The sequence below is a fragment of the Salvia miltiorrhiza genome, chromosome 4 (assembly GCF_028751815.1).
Source record: "Salvia miltiorrhiza cultivar Shanhuang (shh) chromosome 4, IMPLAD_Smil_shh, whole genome shotgun sequence".
Classification (NCBI taxonomy): domain Eukaryota; kingdom Viridiplantae; phylum Streptophyta; class Magnoliopsida; order Lamiales; family Lamiaceae; genus Salvia; species Salvia miltiorrhiza.
Window position 1 is genome coordinate 26,076,749 of NC_080390.1, and position 20,019 is coordinate 26,096,767.

At 38.6% G+C, this 20,019-nt stretch overlaps 1 long non-coding RNA gene across 1 annotated transcript; it reads right to left on the reverse strand.

Moving 5' to 3' along the window:
• Positions 1 to 15,278: 15,278 nt before the first annotated feature.
• LOC131020007 (uncharacterized) lies at positions 15,279 to 16,475 on the reverse strand. Its single transcript, XR_009100576.1, has 2 exons — positions 16,150 to 16,475; positions 15,279 to 15,779 (listed from the first exon to the last, which is right to left on the reverse strand). It is a non-coding gene; the product is annotated as an uncharacterized LOC131020007 (long non-coding RNA).
• Positions 16,476 to 20,019: the final 3,544 nt, after the last annotated feature.

The following is a 20,019-nucleotide window of genomic DNA, read 5'->3' on the forward strand; positions in this document are numbered from 1 at the left end:
CGGAAGGTCTAGAATAGGTGTATGGGGGAGGGGGAGAAATACACCTATAGGCTATTTTTCTCAAACAACAACAAACCAAACACAACCTTTTAACAGTGAAAGAGTTAAGAAGGACTTTGGTTGAAGACTGATACTGAAACTCTCTTCAGTAAAGAGATACCAGTTAAGTCCAAGACTTTAACTGGTATGCGTTAGGCTTCAGTCTAGTTTGTAAAACAGAGAAGTGTTAAGAATACTCCTGACTATCCAAAGATAAATCAGTCAGACAAATAACACTTGGCAGCGGAAAACTATTCTTTAGAAATAACTTTTGTGATTAACCACTTCGTCAAGATTTAGTTTCACTTTGCAGTTAGTCAGTTTCAGTTAACAAAATGATTTTGCACGGATAAGAAGGTAAATACTGAAAGCGATGAACGACAAAGAGATTTTTACGTGGTTCGGAATCCAATTCCTACATCCACGATCAGTAGATCACACTGACAAACACTTTGGGCTTATGCTTACGGGTGCACAACAAACCTAGAACTAAAACCACACGTTTCAGCACCAACACTTTGGGTTGGATTTCTCAAACACACTTAGCGCGCACTGGCACTAAGATTTCTCTGGAGTCAGAACACTGGTCTGAACTCCACACAACTTCAAACACTCTTTTCGCTCAGTTGAAATGTCGCAGCCCGGTTCCGACACTAGTAATAGCGGGGACCGAGTATCGATACGACTAATAAAAGAAAGGGGGAAGATGGAAAGAATACATAGATCAACAGCGGAAGCTCACAAAGAAACATGCTAAGGAAAGATCATCATAATTCATCAAAAGGGAATAGTCGTCAACATCGTCATAACTCGATAAATATCAGGAATCTCAACATGAAAAGCAAAACAAACACAGCTCAATTTTTATGTAGAGTCATAATATTCAGAGTGTGATAACAAAAGGTGAACCGACTATATGTATGAAGACACATAATCGTGAGTAAACTGCTTGATTTACTATAACATAACTTCATATCAAAACTCTATCGACAAAACAGACATACGATAGAGAAAGAAAACGTCAACCCGAAACATTCCCCACCAGCACCGCACCATACTCCCCCTCCGCTTATCCTGCACGTTTAGAAATACATGCAAGGCGTGAGTACATAATACTCAGTGGGCATATCGCCGAAAACAAAGCTGCTCATAGAGCTATAAATTGAACTTGCCACATTTCAGCAATACACATGAATTATATCTTAAAAGAACCTGTGCAAGCAGTTTTAACCATAAACATCATAATTAAGTGTCTGCAGACAAGTACTCGACATGTATGTACCACATCTACAACTCTTCATCATCATCAAGGTACTGAGAAGTCGGCCTCCTTCTCAAGCACCGTGACCGGCCGACCCGAAGACGGCTCACAGTCACCTCAGTGTACACTAGCCCTGGCAGGATAGCTATCAACTGCCTAGGTACCGATCGTCTCATCTCAACTCATCAGTAGAGGGTAAACATACAAGCTCAACATCATCATAAAAATATTGGCAAGTCAATAATTCTCAAACATCATCATAATCTCAAAACATCAAACATCTCATAATTTCATCATCATTTAAAATAGTTTAGAAAAGCTCTTAAATTGTATACTCAAAATAATGCCCACCTGAAGACCTTACTCAAAATCTCCCGTCAAAGTAGAGTTACTTACTTCCATGCTCTGCTCGTGTCTTCAGGGATCATCATCATCGAAAGTTCATGTCATAAATTGAATCTTGATTAGAAACTCATTGACTAATTCTCAAGCCTTAACTCATGCTCTATCTCATATTCTATCTCCTTACTCAACTCTACATAAACTCTCCACTCATCTCACATCCTTAATTTCAAGGATAGGTTTCAAGAAAATCATGGTTCTAAGTCTCGATTTATCTCTCATATAAGGTTCGTCTAATCTCATTTAACACATAGGCAACACAACCACATAAGGCACATAAGAAATCACAATCAAACATCAACAAAACATGCTCTGTTTTTACACTGACTCAACTTCAAAATTTAAACTGTTCTGACTCCGACATCTCCTGGACTCGAGGCTCATACCGAAAAAAAGATCTTCGAGTCTAATTTCATTAAAAAAAAGTAGAGTCGAAAACTCCAAGTGGTTTGAGAGATATGATGTTTTTACCACGATCTACCATTTCTGGCAGTTTTGTGAAACCGAAAGTTACAATTTTTGAAAAAATAGTAAACGTTGTCAAACCAGGCTCAACTTTGGTGGATATCTAGATAACACAATAAGGTTGATACCATAAAAATTTGGAAAGCTAGATCACAAAGGAAGCTACTGAAATAAATGACTCTTTCCCCTGTTCTCTGAAATTCTCGGTAATAAGGTGCAATTTAGGTTTTGCATTTTAACGAAATATCAAACGAAGTTGAAATGGCTTGAATTTTACCAGGGTACTCAAGACTCATGTAGGGACTTGCTATAAAATTTTCAAAGCTATTAGACATCGACAAACCATCGATCACAGTAGGTCAGTAGGCCTACAAAATTTCTCCAATTTGTACTTAAAACTCATATATCTCAAAAACATCTCTAACTTGAATATAACATCATAACTCTCAACAACAAACTCATACCAAAACTCATTTCATCACTTCTAATCATCAATCTAAACCATCACTTAACATCATAGCATGCTCAAGAACTCATATAACCACTCAAATCTTCACTTTCTTCATGAACTTCAACTTTCCAACATCACACAACCTAACACCTTAATATTCCATATCTCAAAATCAATTCACGCTTTTCATTCAAAGACAAATAAATAACATCTTAATAGCATGCATATACTCTCCACTTAAAGTTAGAAGATGACAAAATTTTAGAAAACTTCCAACCCTAGAAATTTTCGAAAATTACCAGCTTGAATTAGGAGTTGTTTTCATGCTTATACATGCTTATACAGCTTAATTATGAGTATATTCATGTGTTTAGAGGCTTACTCATATGATTTGTGTAGAGAAAAGTATTACTCCACCTTCTTGATTCCTAGCTCGAACCTTCAACCCAGCTTTTGTTCTACGGATTTAAAAGTGTTTTCAGCTTGATTTAATCGGTGGTTATGGCATAAAAGTAGCTTGTGAAGTTTCTTTTTTTTTTACTATCACATCAATGGTGTTGGGTGAAGACAGTCGAGAGAGAAGAGAGAGAAAAGAGAGAGGAAAGGGACGTCTGTTATGAGGTATGAAAGAGAAATAAGGTGCTTTATTTAATCCCATTTACTTAGCCACCAAGTGTTTCAAATAAAACACATGCTTAATAATCCAAAAAAAAACTTATCCGTTAACTATGTTTATCCACTTGCTTTGACTCCTCTCTCTCTAAAGTCGGTTCCGCACCAGAGCAGAGCACATCTCAACCCTCAGAGCAGAGCTTGATTTCAGCTCTGCCTCCAGAGCAGAGTTCACTCAGCTCTGCCTCGCTCGTCAGAGCAGAGAAGAAATACTCGCCAGAGCAGAGGAATGCTTGCCAGAGCAGAGCAAAAATTCACGTCAGAGCAGAGAAATGAATTCTCGGTTCAGAGCAGAGGAATGAATTCTCTGTCAGAGCAGAGGAATGAAATCTCTGTTCAGAGCAGATGAATGAATTCTCTGTTCAGAGCAGATGAATGAATTCTCTGTCAGGGCAGAGGAATGAATTCTCTGTCAGAGCAGAGGAATGAATTCTCTGTCAGGGCAGAGGAATGAATTCTCTGTCAGGGCAGAGGAATGAATTCTCCGTCAGGGCAGATGAATGAATTCTCCGTCAGAGCAGAGGAATGACTTCTCGGTTCAGAGTAGAGCAAACACAACTCGGCAAAGTAAAACAAGACTCAAGGCAGAACAGCGCAGACAAGAGCAAACTCGAAAACTCATCAACTTTTTCGAGAGCAGAGCTCAACTTCAGCTCTGCTTCCAGAGCAGAGCTCGGCTACGCCAGAGCTCGGTTTCGCCAGAGCTGCTACCACTAATGAAAGAAAAGAAAATTTTTAACTTTATCAATGTTCAACCAACATCTCCATACATCCTTATTTCCTCAGAGTATTTCATTCTCTAGTCCCATCATCGAAAATATAATAGCTCAAACTATTGGGATATCTCATCTCATCATAAACTTATTTTTATATCTCAGTGCTCTTAAAAATAAAACTAAAAAAAAATATTTATAATGAGGAAAAATGCGGGGTGTTACACTCCATCTCATCTTAATTATAATCTCATATCTTAGTATCGTAGTACTCTCTGTAGTGTCTCGACACTACTACTACTCATAAAAGTACGGGGTGTTACATGAAAGGAGGTTCGAAAACTACCAACTAGATCACAGAGAACAGACTCTCTGTAATCAGTAACTTAGGCTTTGGATAAAAAATATTTGCCTAAGGTTCTAAGCTATAATCAGCAATGGACTGATTTTGGCTTTGTGATTCTCTTCTTCGATTCAAACTTTAGAAGGCTTTGATTGGCTGAGTAGCAATTTCGGTAGCGTATCAGCTTGTGTATTTGAATCGGTTAAGACTGAAGTGATCCTCGAGCTCTATTTATAGGAGAGGTCTTGAATAGATCCGTTGGCGAAGATGATCTTCAAGAATTCATCTGTTGGAGAGTAATTCGAATTTTGCTGAGGCTTCAATCTTTGAGGTTTCTTGTTTTGTGAGAAACGGGTACTCAGGTACAAGAGGTAAGGTGCCTCTGAAAAGGTAATCACAAAAAAGGAATGCTCTGCAGAGAAAGGACGATCCTCTGTATCTCTGCATTTAATGCGGCTGTACTTTGATCGCGTGGCTTCCTTTTAACGTTGGAGGTTCAGTCCGAGGAAAAATATCAACTGATACTTGACTTTTGTATCAGTCCGCTGATTCCACATAGCCAACATTAGATGAATCAGTCATAACTGATTCTTCAGTTGAGAAACTTATTCTAGTCAAATATCAGTATTTGACTGCTGTCTTTAGTTGTGAACAACAGTCGAGTTCTTCAGTCTTCAGTCTTCAGTCCTTCGTTCTTCATTCTTCATTCCTCCGGTTTTCAGTCTTCAGTCTTCAGAACACTAGCTAAACTAGAAAAGGAACTCCAACACTTGAGTTCACAAAGTTCTAGTCTATTACAAAGAAAACTTAAGGATTGCGTTATCATCAAAACTAGGGCTTGGATATTTCATTAAGTTCCCAACAATTTTCCCATTTTTGATGATGCCAAAACCATTCAACAGTTCTAAGACAAACAATGACTGAAACCAAAAGGCAAGTTACTAAACAGGATGAATATTATTCCCCCTTAACAAGATAACCTAAAAACTTGCACACAGAGGAAACACAAAACAAAGAAAAACAAAGCGAGGACAAAATTGAAATAAATAATCAGAGCCTGGACAAAAAGATATTGTCTTCAAGTTGAGATCAAAAGGAGTTGTATTTCATTTAAGAATAACTGATGAGAAATTAGTTAAGGTACAGAGCAAAACAAGAGAAAACAAACTCAACAAGCTAAGGTTTCTGATCATACAACTGAAAAACAGTTTTCCAGATGTCATGAAAAGCTTTTGAGTTACTGTACTTGGTCACATTCCATGTCTTGCACATGGCATTGGCTTCGCTCTTGAGGATATCTCGGTTAACACCATTTCTGACTCCTGGAGGGCACACAAATCTCTTCAGTCGATAGGGAATCATTTGTATCCTTGCTTTCTTCTGACCAGTGAACAACCTTTCGATCATTTCTCTTTCAACCTAGTTGGTTAGGAAATATCTCTAGGCTTGTCTTTGGAAATCGGGGGTTAGTTTCAGATTAGCAAAGACTACCCACTTGGTATAGCTTTCCTTTAACTTTTCCTACCAATCATTCATATATGTAGGTACCCATTTATCTATTCTTTCACATCTGTACAGATGGGATACCAGGAGGCTTTCTTGAACATATGGCCTTATTCTCTATTGTTCTTGCAGATTAAAAGTGGGAGGCGGAGAAGGAGCATTGCCACCAAGATTCAAAGCTTTCTTGGCTTTAGGCTCAGGAACTCTTGATGCATCTTCTTCTCTAGGACTTTTTCTGCTGTATTCACTTGATATGGAGGGATCAGGGGCAGGTGGAACAGGACAGGTAAGGAGAGAGGTAGAGCAAGAGCTTTTGCAAGTTCTGCGGGGAGTTCAGGAAAATCAGGATCCAAATACTCTTCCCCCTTTTTGGCATCATCACCAGGGAGAGAGCCAACTTTCTCTTGGAGCTCCTAGATATCAGAAATCATCTTCTGGATGAGAGCATTATTGGGTGACTCTCAGACTGGTCGCAGCTCTTCTGCAACAAGGAGTTTGGCATCGGTTGCAGTCATGAATTCCTTCATAAATTTGACGCGTAGACTGTCGAGACGATGTTGAGAATCTAGAAGCTGTTGTTTTGACTGGAGTTCATCTTTCAGTACATGTGTTTGAAGGTCATTGAGGTCATTTTTCAGTTCGGGGGCACTGACTGTGATGGGGATGAGTTATCTGACATGTGAGAAGTGCTCTTGACGAAGTTTGAGAAGTTTGTGATTGAGAACACCAATGCGAACATCGTGGTCAATCATGTTAGCAGTCATGGTGGACTCGATTTCAAGCATTTTTCACAAGAATTTGGCGCCGTAGATGTCTTGGCGCTCTTTCTCATGCTGCAGTCGCTCGATCTCCAGTTGTTGATTTGTGATTACGTCCAACAGTGCCTGGATGGGATCTTCAGTGTCTTCAGAAAGCTCGAAGACAACTTTGTGAGGTTCTTTTCCTTTCCAGTGCGTGATCCTGCCATCTATTTTTTCATCAGAGTCATACTTTAGATACGGCTTGCGTTTGATCTTAATATATTCCACGGGCAGTTCTGGGGGGATGTGAGGTGGGTTTGAAAGTGAGTTTGGAAGTGGACTGTGAGACAGATTTGGAAGAGGTCTTTTTGGGTGTGGATCGAGGACGGTGGAGTATGTTTGTGATGGTGACAGAGGGAATTTTGGATGGAATTTTAGTGGGGGTTGAAGAAGATCTGGGATGAGATTCAGTGGGAGACTCAAGAGGTTCAGTCTCAACTGATTGAGGTGATGAGATGACAATCACCTTTGTTTTCTTGGAGGTTTTGGGTCCTCCCTTCGCCACTTTGAAGAAGCGGATTTGATCAGTTACTAGCAAAGCCTCCAGCCAGTAGACTTGGAGATGACTGGTTCCAGCAATGATGATTTGTGATGCTCTGTTTCCTTGTCAGAGCATGTTTGCTGGTTTTGTGTTGTGAGGTTCGCTACAGAGTAATTCGAGGTAGGCTTGCTCCCAGTTGAATGGACCTTGCATCATTAGAGCAGCCATCACGTTCTTCTATGGCTGAGAAGCCTTGTCTGGAGTTCCTGTGGCGCCAATCCAGCATATCTGAATAATTTTGGCCAATAAGACATGACCTGGTTTGCACAGGGAGATCTTGAGAGTCCCTTCAGTGGAATCACTCGCCTTGAGCATTGCTTCCTTCAGGGTTTTGTTTGCCTCCTCATTAGTGATAGAGGAGGGTTTTGGACCATTGTTCGGAAGATTGAACAAATCACGAACAACTTTGGTGATGTTGATTGGAACTTCTTCTTGTACTACGAAGTCCGAATAAGTGAAGACATGAACTTTGGTGAAGAGTTCACCGGAGTCGTTGTAGTGCAATTCTTGGTAGAATTGTTTGATCGGAGGCGTCAGGAGATAGAGCGCTTCTTTGATGGCTAAGGAAAGCCATTGGTGCCTTGATAAAATTTCTTATGTTTCAAAGTATCCTGGTTTTGTTTGAAAAGAAGGTACATCCATCGATTGTTCATACCGCACTTCCTTGTTGCTGCAATCTATCGATTTCTTTAAATTTGATTTCGCCATTTTTGTGATTCTGAAAGAGAAAAAGTTTCGAGTAGATTTTCTCACAGTTGATTGCTGTGGAACTAGGGATTAGTTTGCATGCAAGCGAGAAAGGAGAGACAAAGGGGGTAGGTGGGGATGAGAAAGAAACTAATGATGAAGTGTGATCGTGGAAGAAGAACAGTTACATAGGGCATTGAAAAGACACCGACGGTTTGAAATCCGCGTGCCAAGGTGTATTTAATGGATTTTGAAAGCTGCATTAAATGCCCGTCAGGAAAATTCCTTAAAATAAGAGATTTATGTGATAAAGGAAGTTTTGATTTAGTCTCTAGAATGGAAAGGACTGAATAAAATTATATCAAAGGCGGGACAAATTGATGCAATTTTTAAGTTCAATTTTTTTTTAAAAAAAGGCTTATCCAGCAATAATGTTTCAGTCTCAGTTTCCAACAATCAGTTAAGGCTATTTAAGTAACTCATCAGTTAAGCAATTTGAAAAACTATAAGTAAAGATTTATAACTGATTTACCTGATATACTCCGTTTGATACATAACATAAATTGAGTTACTCACTGGTCGACTGATCGTTGTAATCAGTCAGTTCCACGACTTTAACTGAACAGTTGAATTTAGTTCTCCCTCAAAGATATAACCAATCAATTCTCAACAAATAATCATAACATGGTACCAGCAGCAATCAACAATCATGATACAGACAATGAGAATTTATCTTTCGACAAAGAACTTCAATTCAGTTAAGAGAAACATTAACTGATAAGTCATCAGTTACAGACCAAAGCAACAACTGATGAGATATCAATTACCAAACAAAATAAGTTAAAATGCGAAAACATGAAGATACAAACTTTTTCAAAAACAATTCTAACTGGTTCCTTTCACCTATCTTGCCATACAAAAACAGCAGGTAAAACACAACTTTCTTCACCCTCTTACCACATCACCTAGATTAGTCATTGCGAGGTCTTTTGGTAGACCTTTTTTCAGAATACTTTGCAATCTCTGTCTCTTCCTTCACTTTTCCCTTTCTCCTTTCTGCTTTCCTTCTTATGGCCTTCAGAAAAACTTGCAGCTGCATCCGTTGCATGATGTCCACTCTGATGCTGAAGACTCCTAACAGTTGACTCTAGACAAGCAAACTTGGCCTTGAGATCGGTTATCTCTATCTCTTGAGCTTGGAGTCTCTTCTTTAAAGATTGAATTTCTACATCAGTCGATTGAGTTGTAACAGCTGGTATTTCTTCAGTCCCTTGCTCTGATTGCATGCCATCAGTTGCAGGAGTGAAATGAGGTGGCTCTGTGGAAAATTCCTCATCATTGGTAGGTTCTTCTTCGTTCGGAGAAAAGTTGAGCAATCCTATGGCAAGAAGGTATTGCCTGAAGTTTGACACCCAGTCGTGGATGGCATCCCACAGATTTGTGACATTGAATTTATCAAAGATATCGGCCTCTATGGAGTCAATTTCAAAGGCAGTCATCATTTCATCAATCCCTTGAAATTGGGATTTGTGAGCAGTCTTGATGAAGGTGTAGAAGTGGTATCTGACCAGATCTTGATAGACATCAGGATATCTTTCGGTTAAGACTGAAGGAAAGGAGATGTTAACGCTATGTTGGGCAAGCTTTAGAAATTAGTTCATAAGCTTTGTTGTCGATGTAGCCGTTGAGGAGGAAGGAGCATCAGGGTCAGTGAAGATGACCTTTTCTTGGAAAGTTTCAACGCAGAACTGAAAATATCCTGCAAGAGGGGGGAGAGGTCCCTTAAAAGGTTCTTCTTCTTCCTGAGTGGCTTGAGGCTCAGCAGGAGCTTGCCTTTCTTGATTTTGTGGAGACAACTCTGGAGACTGTGATGGTGGTTGATAAGATTCAGCAAATGGAACGGGTGAACCAACAAGAGTTTTTGGTGAAACATCAATTGGAGTACATGGTGTCACAAGGTCAATCTCAATTGGACCTTAAAGGCTGACAAAGGCCTTTCTTGATGAGCTTCTTATTCTGCTGTAAACACTGGTAGCTGGAACAGGGGTTTCGCTGATCACAAAGGGAGGAGCTTTGATTGAACTCTTCTGACTTTCAAATGTGTAGATGGATGAAGGAACTTCAGTTGTATCCTTCCAGTAGCATTGCATCTGACTGGTGCTGTGAAGAATGATCGACGACACTCTTGTTCTTTGTTTGAGATATTTGGTGGAATGGGTTTCATCATTTTCTTCTGCCAAAACTCGTAGATATGCTTGTTCCCAATTGTAGGGGCCTTCTTGCATAAGCGCAATCAACAGAATCTTATGCGGTCTTGACAGGTGATCAGGTGACCCTAGAATGCCAAACCAGCATTTCTTGATCATCTTGGCGATTGGTCTGAGATGAGAGTGAAGCATTGACATGCTTAAGACGTTCTTGATATTTAGGCCTTGGGGAGCCTTGTCTTTTAGAGCATTCGCCATGAGCCTGGTTGCTTCTTCGTCAGAGAATGTTGGAGCTGGTCCATCGGAAGGGAGATGAAATATTTCCCTTACCATCCTAGTGACATTGATGACATGTTTCTCTGAGGTTGAGAAATCTTCAGATGTGAAGATATCAATCTTTGCGGTGTATTCCCCAGTGTCTTTGTTCAGAACGATGGTGTCGTAGAACTTCTTGATGGTCTGATCATCGAGCAAGAAGGTTGGCACTGAATGTATGAAGTTGAGCCAACCATGTCTACTCAGAATTTCATTAATCTTATCGTATTAAGCAAGATTGAGAAGTGCTTCGGTAGTTATCGAAGCTTCATGGCATACTGATTTCAAATTTATGGATTTGGATGATTCTGCCATAGTGTGGAGAATTTTGCGATCTTCTGCAAAACTAAGAATTTTATCTCACATATGAAAAACTGTGGATTTCAAGGTTAATCAGGGAGAGAAAGTCTTGCAAGAGATAAACCGAGAGATTTGAAAAGTTAGATGCTGAGGGATTGAGTGTATCCTTGCAGAAGATGAATCGTTTTTGAAGAGATATGAAAAAACGTGTCCAAGGTGGTTTCAATGATCTTTTGAAATCTGGGCGAGTAGAAGATCAACACGTGTCATGAACTCCGCATAATAGTAAAAAGAGCGGGATCGTGAGATCGTGGAGTTAACTGCTTAAAATAAAATCTAAAAAGATTTTCATTAAACCAAATAAGCCCAGCATACATAAGGCAGATAACAAAAAGAAAAAATAAACAGTAGAACATTTCAATCAACATTTCTTAGAACTGAGAATGATGCTTACGAGTCAACTGATTAAACAAATCAGTTGATTCCAGTTGATGGTTGAACAGAGGTTTAGTCCTTCTTTAGTCGTTGACTGGTGGCGTCATTCATGAATCTTCAATTAATGAAGTTCCCCCTTGACTGATGTCCTTTGTGGCAACTTCAACTGTACCTTCAGTACGTTGACTGATCTTCTGATGCATAGATTCTTCTTATTCTTCTTCTTCTATCTCATCTTCATTCTCTTTCTTTCTTTCTCCACTATCCTTGTTTGATATGGAACCGAAGAGAAACTTGAGTGAAAGTTTCATCAATCGAGAGGATAAATCTGCTTCAGGATAGATGATTGATCTTCTTTCTTGATGCTCGGTTGACAATGAGGAATGTGTAGTCAGAATCCTCTTTCCATTGTCATCTTTTATCTGTTTCTTACTCAGACAATCTTCACGAGAGATGGATGGGAAGAGCTTTACTTTGTCTTCCTTCATGCCTAATTCAACCTATTGATCTTTCTTGACTCTTGCATTTGCCATTTTTATCAATGCCTCGTCAAGTTTTCTTCTCGTCCAAATGAGATTTGCATCTATGTCTCTGAGAAGTTGTATGAGTTGATCTCTCTCATTCTGACTTGTATGCATCAAGTTTTCCAATCTGGCATCCTCAATAGCCAGTTCATCTTCATCTTCTTCTTCAGCAGGGATCAGGGAGATTTCGTTCATTCTTGAGGCAGTCTTGGTGATGGTCATTTCCACTTTGTGTTTCTTCATAAGGACGTTCTCAAGAATCATTCTTTGATCATTGTATGCAGTTAAAGTTTGATCAATTTCTATAACTTCTAGAAGATCTTATTCTGAAGTGGTGGATTCTGATGATGAACTTGAGTCTTCTAATCCTTCTTCAACAATTGCCTTTCCTTTCTGTTTTCTTCATCCTTTCCGGATTGTGGAAATGAGGTGGAACAGCAGGGGTTAGAAGACATAGCAAGGTAGAAAGAAAACAGAGAAACAACACTTAGCACAGAGAAGGAAGAAAAAGTTTTAAAACATAAAAACTTTTGACAACCCTTCCTTAGAGGATCTAGTTCAGTAGAGCCAGGTCAAAGCAAATCGTTCTTGCGAACAACCTGTTCTGATACCAATTGTTGGGTCCCGGAAGGTCTAGAATAGGTGTATGGGGGGAAATACACCTATAGGCTATTTTTCTCAAACAACAACAAACTAACACAACCTTTTAACAGTGAAAACGTTAAGAAGGACTTTGGTTGAAGACTGTTACTGAAACTCTCTTCAGTAACGAGATACTAGTTAAGTCCAAGACTTTAACTGATATGCGTTAGGCTTCAGTCTAGTTTGTAAAACAGAGAAGTGCTAAGAATCATCCTGACTATCCAAAGATAAATCAATCAGACAAATAACACTTGGCAGCGAAAAACTTTTCTTTAGAAATAGCCTTTGTGATTAAGCACTTTGTCAAGATTTAGTTTCACTTTGCAGTTAGTCAGTTTCAGTTAACAAAAGGATTTTGCACAGATAAGAAAGTGAATACTGAAAGCGATAAACGACAAAGGGATTTTTATGTGGTTCGGAATCTAATTCCTACATCCACGGTCAGTAAATCACACTGACAAATACTCTGGGCTTATGCTTATAGGTGCACAACAAACCTTGAACTGAAACCACACGTTTCAGCACCAACACTCTAGGTTGGATTTCTCAAACACATTTAGCGCGCACTGGGCACTAAGATTTCTCTGGAGTCAGAACACTGGTCTGAACTCCACACAACTTCAAACACTCTTTTCGCTCAGTTGAAAGGAGGTTCGAAAACTACCAACTAAATCACAGAGAACATGCTCTCTGTAATCAGTAACTTAGGCTTTGGATAAACAATATTTGCCTAAGGTTCTAAGAGAATATATGTGATCAGCAATGGACTGATTTTGGCTTTGTGATTCTCTTATTCGATTCAAACTTTGGAAGGCTTTGATTGGCTGAGTAGCGATTTCGGCAGCGTTTCAGCTTGTGTATTTGAATCGGTTAAGATTGAAGTGATCCTTGAGCTCTATTTATAGGAGAGGTCTTGAATAGATCCGTTGGCGGAGATGGTCTTCAAGAATTCATCCGTTGGAGAGTAATTCGAATTTTGCTGAGGCTTCAATCTTCGAGGTTCCTTGTTTGGTGAGAAACGGCTACTCAGGTACAAGAGGTAAGGCGCCTCTGAAAATGTAATCACCAAAAAGGAATCATCTGCAGAGAAAGGACGATCCTTTGTATCTTTGCATTTAATGCGGCTGTACTTTGATCGCGTGGCTTTCTTTTAACGTTGGAGGTTCAGTCCGAGGAAGAATGTCAACTGATACTTGACTTTAGTAGCAGTCCGCTGATTCCACGTAGCGAGCATTAGATGAATCAGTTATAAATGATTCTTCAGTTGAGAAACTCGTTCTAGTCAAATATCAGCATTTGACTTCTGCCTTTAGTTGCGAACAGCAATCGAGTTCTTCAGTCTTCAGTCTTCAGTCCTTCGTTCTTCATTCTTCATTCCTCTGGTCTTCAGTCTTCAGTCTTCAGAACACTAGCTAAACTAGAAAAGGAACTCCAACACTTGAGTTCACAAAGTTCTAGTCTATTACACAGAAAACTTAAGGATTTTGGTATCATCAAAACTAGGGCTTGGATATTTCATTAAGTTTCCAACAATTCCCCCATTTTTTATGATGCCAAAACCATACAACAGTTCTAAGACAAACAACGATTGAAACCAAAAGGCAAGTTACTAAACAGGGTGAATACTATTCCCCCTTAACAAGATAACCTAAAAACTTGCACACAGAGGAAACACGGAACAGAGAAAAACAGAGCTAGGACAAAATTGAAATAAATAATCAGATACTACCATCTCATTGAACATCCACTTCATCTATTGCAGAGATTGTTCCATTTTGAACTTTTTGGTGCTTGAAATGCTCAACCAAAACACGTTTTTTGAAACCTTGAGATGATTATTTGTCTTTTGCTTGTTGAGATTGTGTGACAGATGTGGTGTCAGGTTGGTGTAATTCCTTGTAAATATCATAAAGCTCATGCAAGCTTTACATCACATCTTTGCCAACCATCCGTTCACGTTCATCACCCCACTCTTGAACAAGCGCATATTCTAGGAATTCATACTTGTGCCTCGGATCAATAATAACACTCGAAAAGATGGTGTGGCTCATCTTATTTGCATCTCCCTAATACTTATCAAACTTTGCCCTCATTTTTATCCTCATTACCCTCACATTTGCATCCTCACTTCTCATCCAATCACTCAATATCATACTAATAGAAGTAATCTCATGCAAGAATTCATTGCAAGTAATATAAAAAGAGCCCGAGAACGAAGCTTAAAATTTTCAACTTCCATTTTCCCAATCTATCACCAATGGAACACCATCATCAGCCCCAAGATCAGTGTGAAAAAAATGATCTTTCTCAAGATACGAAGCAAAGGCTTTCTCAAACTTGCAAGCTACACTCAACATCAAATAAATCGCGTTCCACCAAGTAGCTATATCTAAGCATAATCCACTCTTGCTTTCAATGTTCTATTTTTTACAACATTCCTTAAATTTAAGGATCCTAGCTCGGGATTGCTTGATATATTTAACTGCACCTTTAATCCTATCCACTGAATTTCCTACCTCTTTCAACCCATCCTTGACCACCAATGAAATTATATGAGCAACACGTCGCATGTGAAGGAATTTTTCTTTAGCTAGACAACAACCCCTTGAAGCTAATTTGATTTTCAAAAAATTCAAGAAAGTATCATTGAAATAAGCATTATCAACAGTCACAGCAAATACCCTTGCAATTCCCCACTCACGCAAGCAAGAATCAAGTTGTCTATCAAAATACTCACCTCTATGCCTTTCAATAGTGCAAAAATTGATTATTCTATTGTTCAACTTCCAATCTTTATCAATATAATGAGTAGTGACACACATGTAATTCATTTGTTGCAAAGAAGTCCAAGTGTTTGTAGTAATGCATACACTTTGACCACTTTCAACAAAAGAAGAACAAAGCTTAAACTTTTCATCTAGAAACATTTGAAAGCAATCTCGTGAGATTTTCCATCTAGAGACGAGCTTAAACTTAGGTTGCAAATTCTTAACAAATTCCTTAAAACCCTCTCATTCAACTACCCTAAAAGGAAATTCATCCTTAATTATCATCTCAATTAATTTCCTCCAACACAGCTCCTGATCAAACTTTCAACTTTTAAGTTCACCCACAGTCTCCCCTTCACCCTCAGTTATAGGTTGCAGAGACAATTGAGTTTGTCTAATACCAACACAACGAGGAAGCTTAGTACATCTTTTCAAATGTTTCATCATACATGTCGTACTATTTTTTTTTGTATCTGCGCAGTACTCTTTCACCACAATAATTGTACTTAACTCTCGGTGCTCCGTCTTCGTCAGTAAAGGGAGTGAAGTGATCCCAAGCTGGTGAAGTTTTCTTTCCTTTTCGAATCTTTGACGTGGACTCATTATTCTCATGTGGATGATGTGTAGCATTTTGAGCAGCCTTGGTGGAGATTGCAGCTGCAGGGATTGCATCTTCAGCTCCATATCCCGGAGTTTTTGAAGAAGACATTCCTAAGTAATTCAACATAAAATTCAACAATTTCATAATCTGCCCAAGTTTATAATCCAACAAAATTTGCCCAATAAGCATTTACAACAAAAAAAACATTTACAATTTCATAATCCACAGATTCATAATCTGCCCAATTCATAATATGCCCAATTTCTATCTGACGATTTCATAATCTGCCCATTTACAAAAAGAATCTTTTCACAACAAAAAGCATTTACAATTTCATAACAACAATTTCTACACAAAATTTCTACACATAATTTATGCCGAGTCACCACATATTCAAAGCATTTCCACACAACACACAATTTCTACATAATCAAAATTTCTACAAATCAGATTTGGAAAGTGGAGTTATAAAGTACTCACTTAAAGAGTTGAAGGAGAACCGATTCTGGGGAGTTGGTTTTGACTTCTAAACCGGCGACTAAAGACTGGGGTTGGTGGTGGGGAGTCGCGGCCGACCGGAGAAGAGCCCTTGATCGGTGGATAGGATGGGACTGACTGGTGAATTGTGATTCTTCTACGCCGACAGAAAATGGGAAAAGGCTGAAGTGGTGGCGGCGTGCTATCGGCGCCGTCGACCGAAGCGAGAGTCAAGGTCCGAGTGGCGAGCGGCGCAAGAGTTTGGGAGAGAAAGGAGCTGGCCAATGTTTTAGGGTTTGGAGGTGTTAGGTTGATTCAGTGATTCAAAATTCAGATTTGATTTTTTGGGAAATTAATTAAATTATTAATAATATTAATAAAAGTACAATATATATATATATATATATATATATATTTAATAAATATAATTGGATATTGGATTGATTCGGTTTTCGGCGAGTTTGGCCACCCCAAAACCGAAACCGAACCGAATTTGGATTGGTTCCTTAATTCAGAACCGCATCGGACTGGATTTCGGACTAGAACCGCCCTGAACCAACTAAACCGACCGGTTCGATCCGATTCAGCAGTTCTGGTCTGGTTTTGCTCACCCCTCTACCGAGAACCACGACTGCAACGAAGACAAATGGTGGCGCCAAACCAAACAGTGATAGATTGCTCTAAACCTCAGTAAAGTGGTAAGATCTGCAGATTTCATGTTTTCTCTATGTCAATGCAACACAATTATATACTATAGTTGCTCTATAAAACTAAAAATGCTTGATTGCAAGCTATGTGCTACCCCCATGACACCTGCTACTTAGTTGTCTAAATTTGATGGAGTTTTATTTGTTGATATCTCTTTATATAGAAGTATCGTGGGTACTCTTCAACATCTCACATTGACACGCCCCAGATATCGCCTTCACCGGAAATAAAATTAGCCAATGTTAGGTCCCGGAAGGTCTAGAATAGGTGTATTGGGGAGGGGGGAATACACCTATAGGCTATTTTTCAAAACACACAGAACAACCTTTTGAAGTTAACTGAAAAGGTATCAACTGATACTGACAGTTAACGAAAACTCAGTTAAACAAAGGTTGAAGACTGATACTGAAATTACTTCAGTAAAGATATCAGTTAGGCACAAGGCTTTAACTAATATTAGCGTAAGGGTTCAGTCTTGATTTTAAAACAGATGAGTGTTATGAATCTTACTAATTATCATATTTATCAGTTAGACTAATAACACTGGCAGCGAAAAACTTATCTTTTGAAAAAGCCTTTGATTATCGTTGTCAGATTATGGTTTCACTTTGCAATTAATCAGTGCAATTAATCAGTTTCACTTAAAGATACGATTGTGCATAGATAAGAAAGTAAAACTGAAAGTGATAAACGACAAAGGATTTTTACGTGGTTCGGAACAAGTTCCTACGTCGACGATCAGTTGATCACATTGACAAATACTCTGGGCTTGTGCTTACGGGTGCACAGCAAACCTTACCACTGAAAATCAGATTTTCAGTACCAACACACTGGGTTGGATTTCTCGCTCACTCTTAGCACGCTAAGACACAACAATGCCTTTTCAGCGGATGGCTAAGATCTCTTGGAGTCAGAACACTGGTCTGAACTCCGCTCTACTCAAACACTCTTTTCTCTCAGTTGAAAGGAGGTTCGAAGTACCAACTAGATCACAGAGAACATGCTCTCTGTAATCGGAACTTAGGCTTTGGATATACAATGTATTTGCCTAAGGATCTAAGAAAATGTATGAAATCAGTAGTCTGATTTTGGGCTTTGGGTATTCTTCGATTCAAATCTTTGAAGGCTTTGAATGGCTGAGTTGCAATTTTGGAAGCGTTTCAGCTTGTGCTTTTGAATCGGTGAAGGTTGAAGTGATCCTCGAGCTCTATTTATAGGAGAGGTCTTGAATAGATCCGTTGGCGAAGATGGTCTTCAAGAATTCATTCGTTGTGAGAGTAATTCGAAATTGGTTGAGGCTTCAATCTTCGAGGTTCCTTGTTTGGTGAGAAACGGCATCTCAGGTACAGGAGGTAAGGCGCCTCTGAAAAGTAATCACCAAAAAGGAATGCTCTGTTGAGAAAGGACGATCCTCAATATCTTTGCATTTAATGCGGTTGTACTTGAAAGTGCGTGGCTTCCTTTTAACTTTGGAGATTTAGTCCGAGGAAGAATGTCAACTGAAACTTGACTTGAGTATCAGTCCGCAAAATCCACGTAGCTAGCATTGATGAATCAGTCATAACTGATTCTTCAGTGAGGAACTCGTTCAGTCAAAACATCAGTATTTGACTTGGCCTTTTATTGCAACTTCAGTTGAGTTCTTTCGTCTTCAGTCTTCAGTCCTCCAGTCTTCAGTCTTCAGTCTTCTATTTTACTAGATAAACTAGAAAGTGAACTCCAACAGTTGAGTTCGGAAAGTTCTAGTCTATTACAAATAAAGCCTAAGGATTTTGGTATCATCAAAACTAGGGCTAGGATATTTTATTAAGTTCCCAACAGCCAATTTCTTACCACTCCTAATGTGACGCATTGGGCAGCTTGTAAGCACTTAGTATCTACTTAAAGGGAACAATAGATCTAGCTTTACAATTTACCGGATCATCTTATTTCTACTTGCATGGTTATTTTGATGTTGACTAGGCCGGTTGTGTTGATAATGGACGATTTACAAGGATCATTGTGTATACTTTAGTTCAAATATATATCATAGCAATGCAGAATCTAAGTATAGAGTCTTAGCTAACACTACGATTGAAATTATTTGGTTGCAATCTTTGTGTACTGAACTTGGTATTGCTCTTACACCACCTCATAAACTTTAGAGTGATAATTTGAGTGTTGTGGCTCTTGCTTCTAATCCGATATTTCATGCTTGTACGAAACACATAGAAGTGGATGTTCACTTCATAAGAGAGAAGGTGCATGATAAAGTCATAAAAAGTGGTCATGTATCTGTGGTAGATCAAATTGCAGATTTATTCACCAATTCACTTCCTGAGTCTCGTTTTTGTCTTATGCGAAGCAAACTATGACTCAAGTCTTTGTTTTTCCTAGGTTAGCAATTTAGCATTCAATGAAGGTGTGTTAGATTTGTAGGTGTTTTTTAAAAAAAGTTATGATAGGAGTAGTTATTCTGATATGGTTTAGTTATCTAACTTGGCGTCGTTAGCTAGATATTTACTTTATGTTCTAAAGTAAGCTATATATTTATAGGATTAATTGCATATAAATTGCTGAACTTTCAACAAATTCTCATTTTGCACATGAACTTAAAATTTTTATAAAAATTACTCAATTATTAATTTTTTTACTCATTTTGCATGCTTACCCGTTTTTTGACAAAACTTTGGGAACTAAACGACGTCATTTCCATCCAACTATACAATACGACGTCAATTCTATTTTTTCACACGGTCATATTTATGGCACACAAGCATATTCATGTCAAGCGAATATATTTATACCATGTCACGATGACGAAAAATGGACGAATATGCTAAATGAGAAAAATTAATAGTTGAGTAATTTTAAAAAAGATTTTAAAGTTCGTGCGCAAGATCATGCTGAAAGTTCAGTAATTTATATGCAATTAACCCATATTTAAATATATTCTCTATAGAAATTAGTTTTTCTATACAGAAATTAAATTCCAAATATTCTCAAATATTTTCTTATTTACTTTCTCAAATCTTCCCCCTTTATGCAATCCAGTTTCTTTAATACCCTATGATGAAACAAGTAAAGTAACAACATATTAAAGAAAAGAGATAAAGAACACTAATTTTACGTGGTTCGATCATAAGATCTACATCCACGGGAGATTGTCGGAGTTTTCACTATATT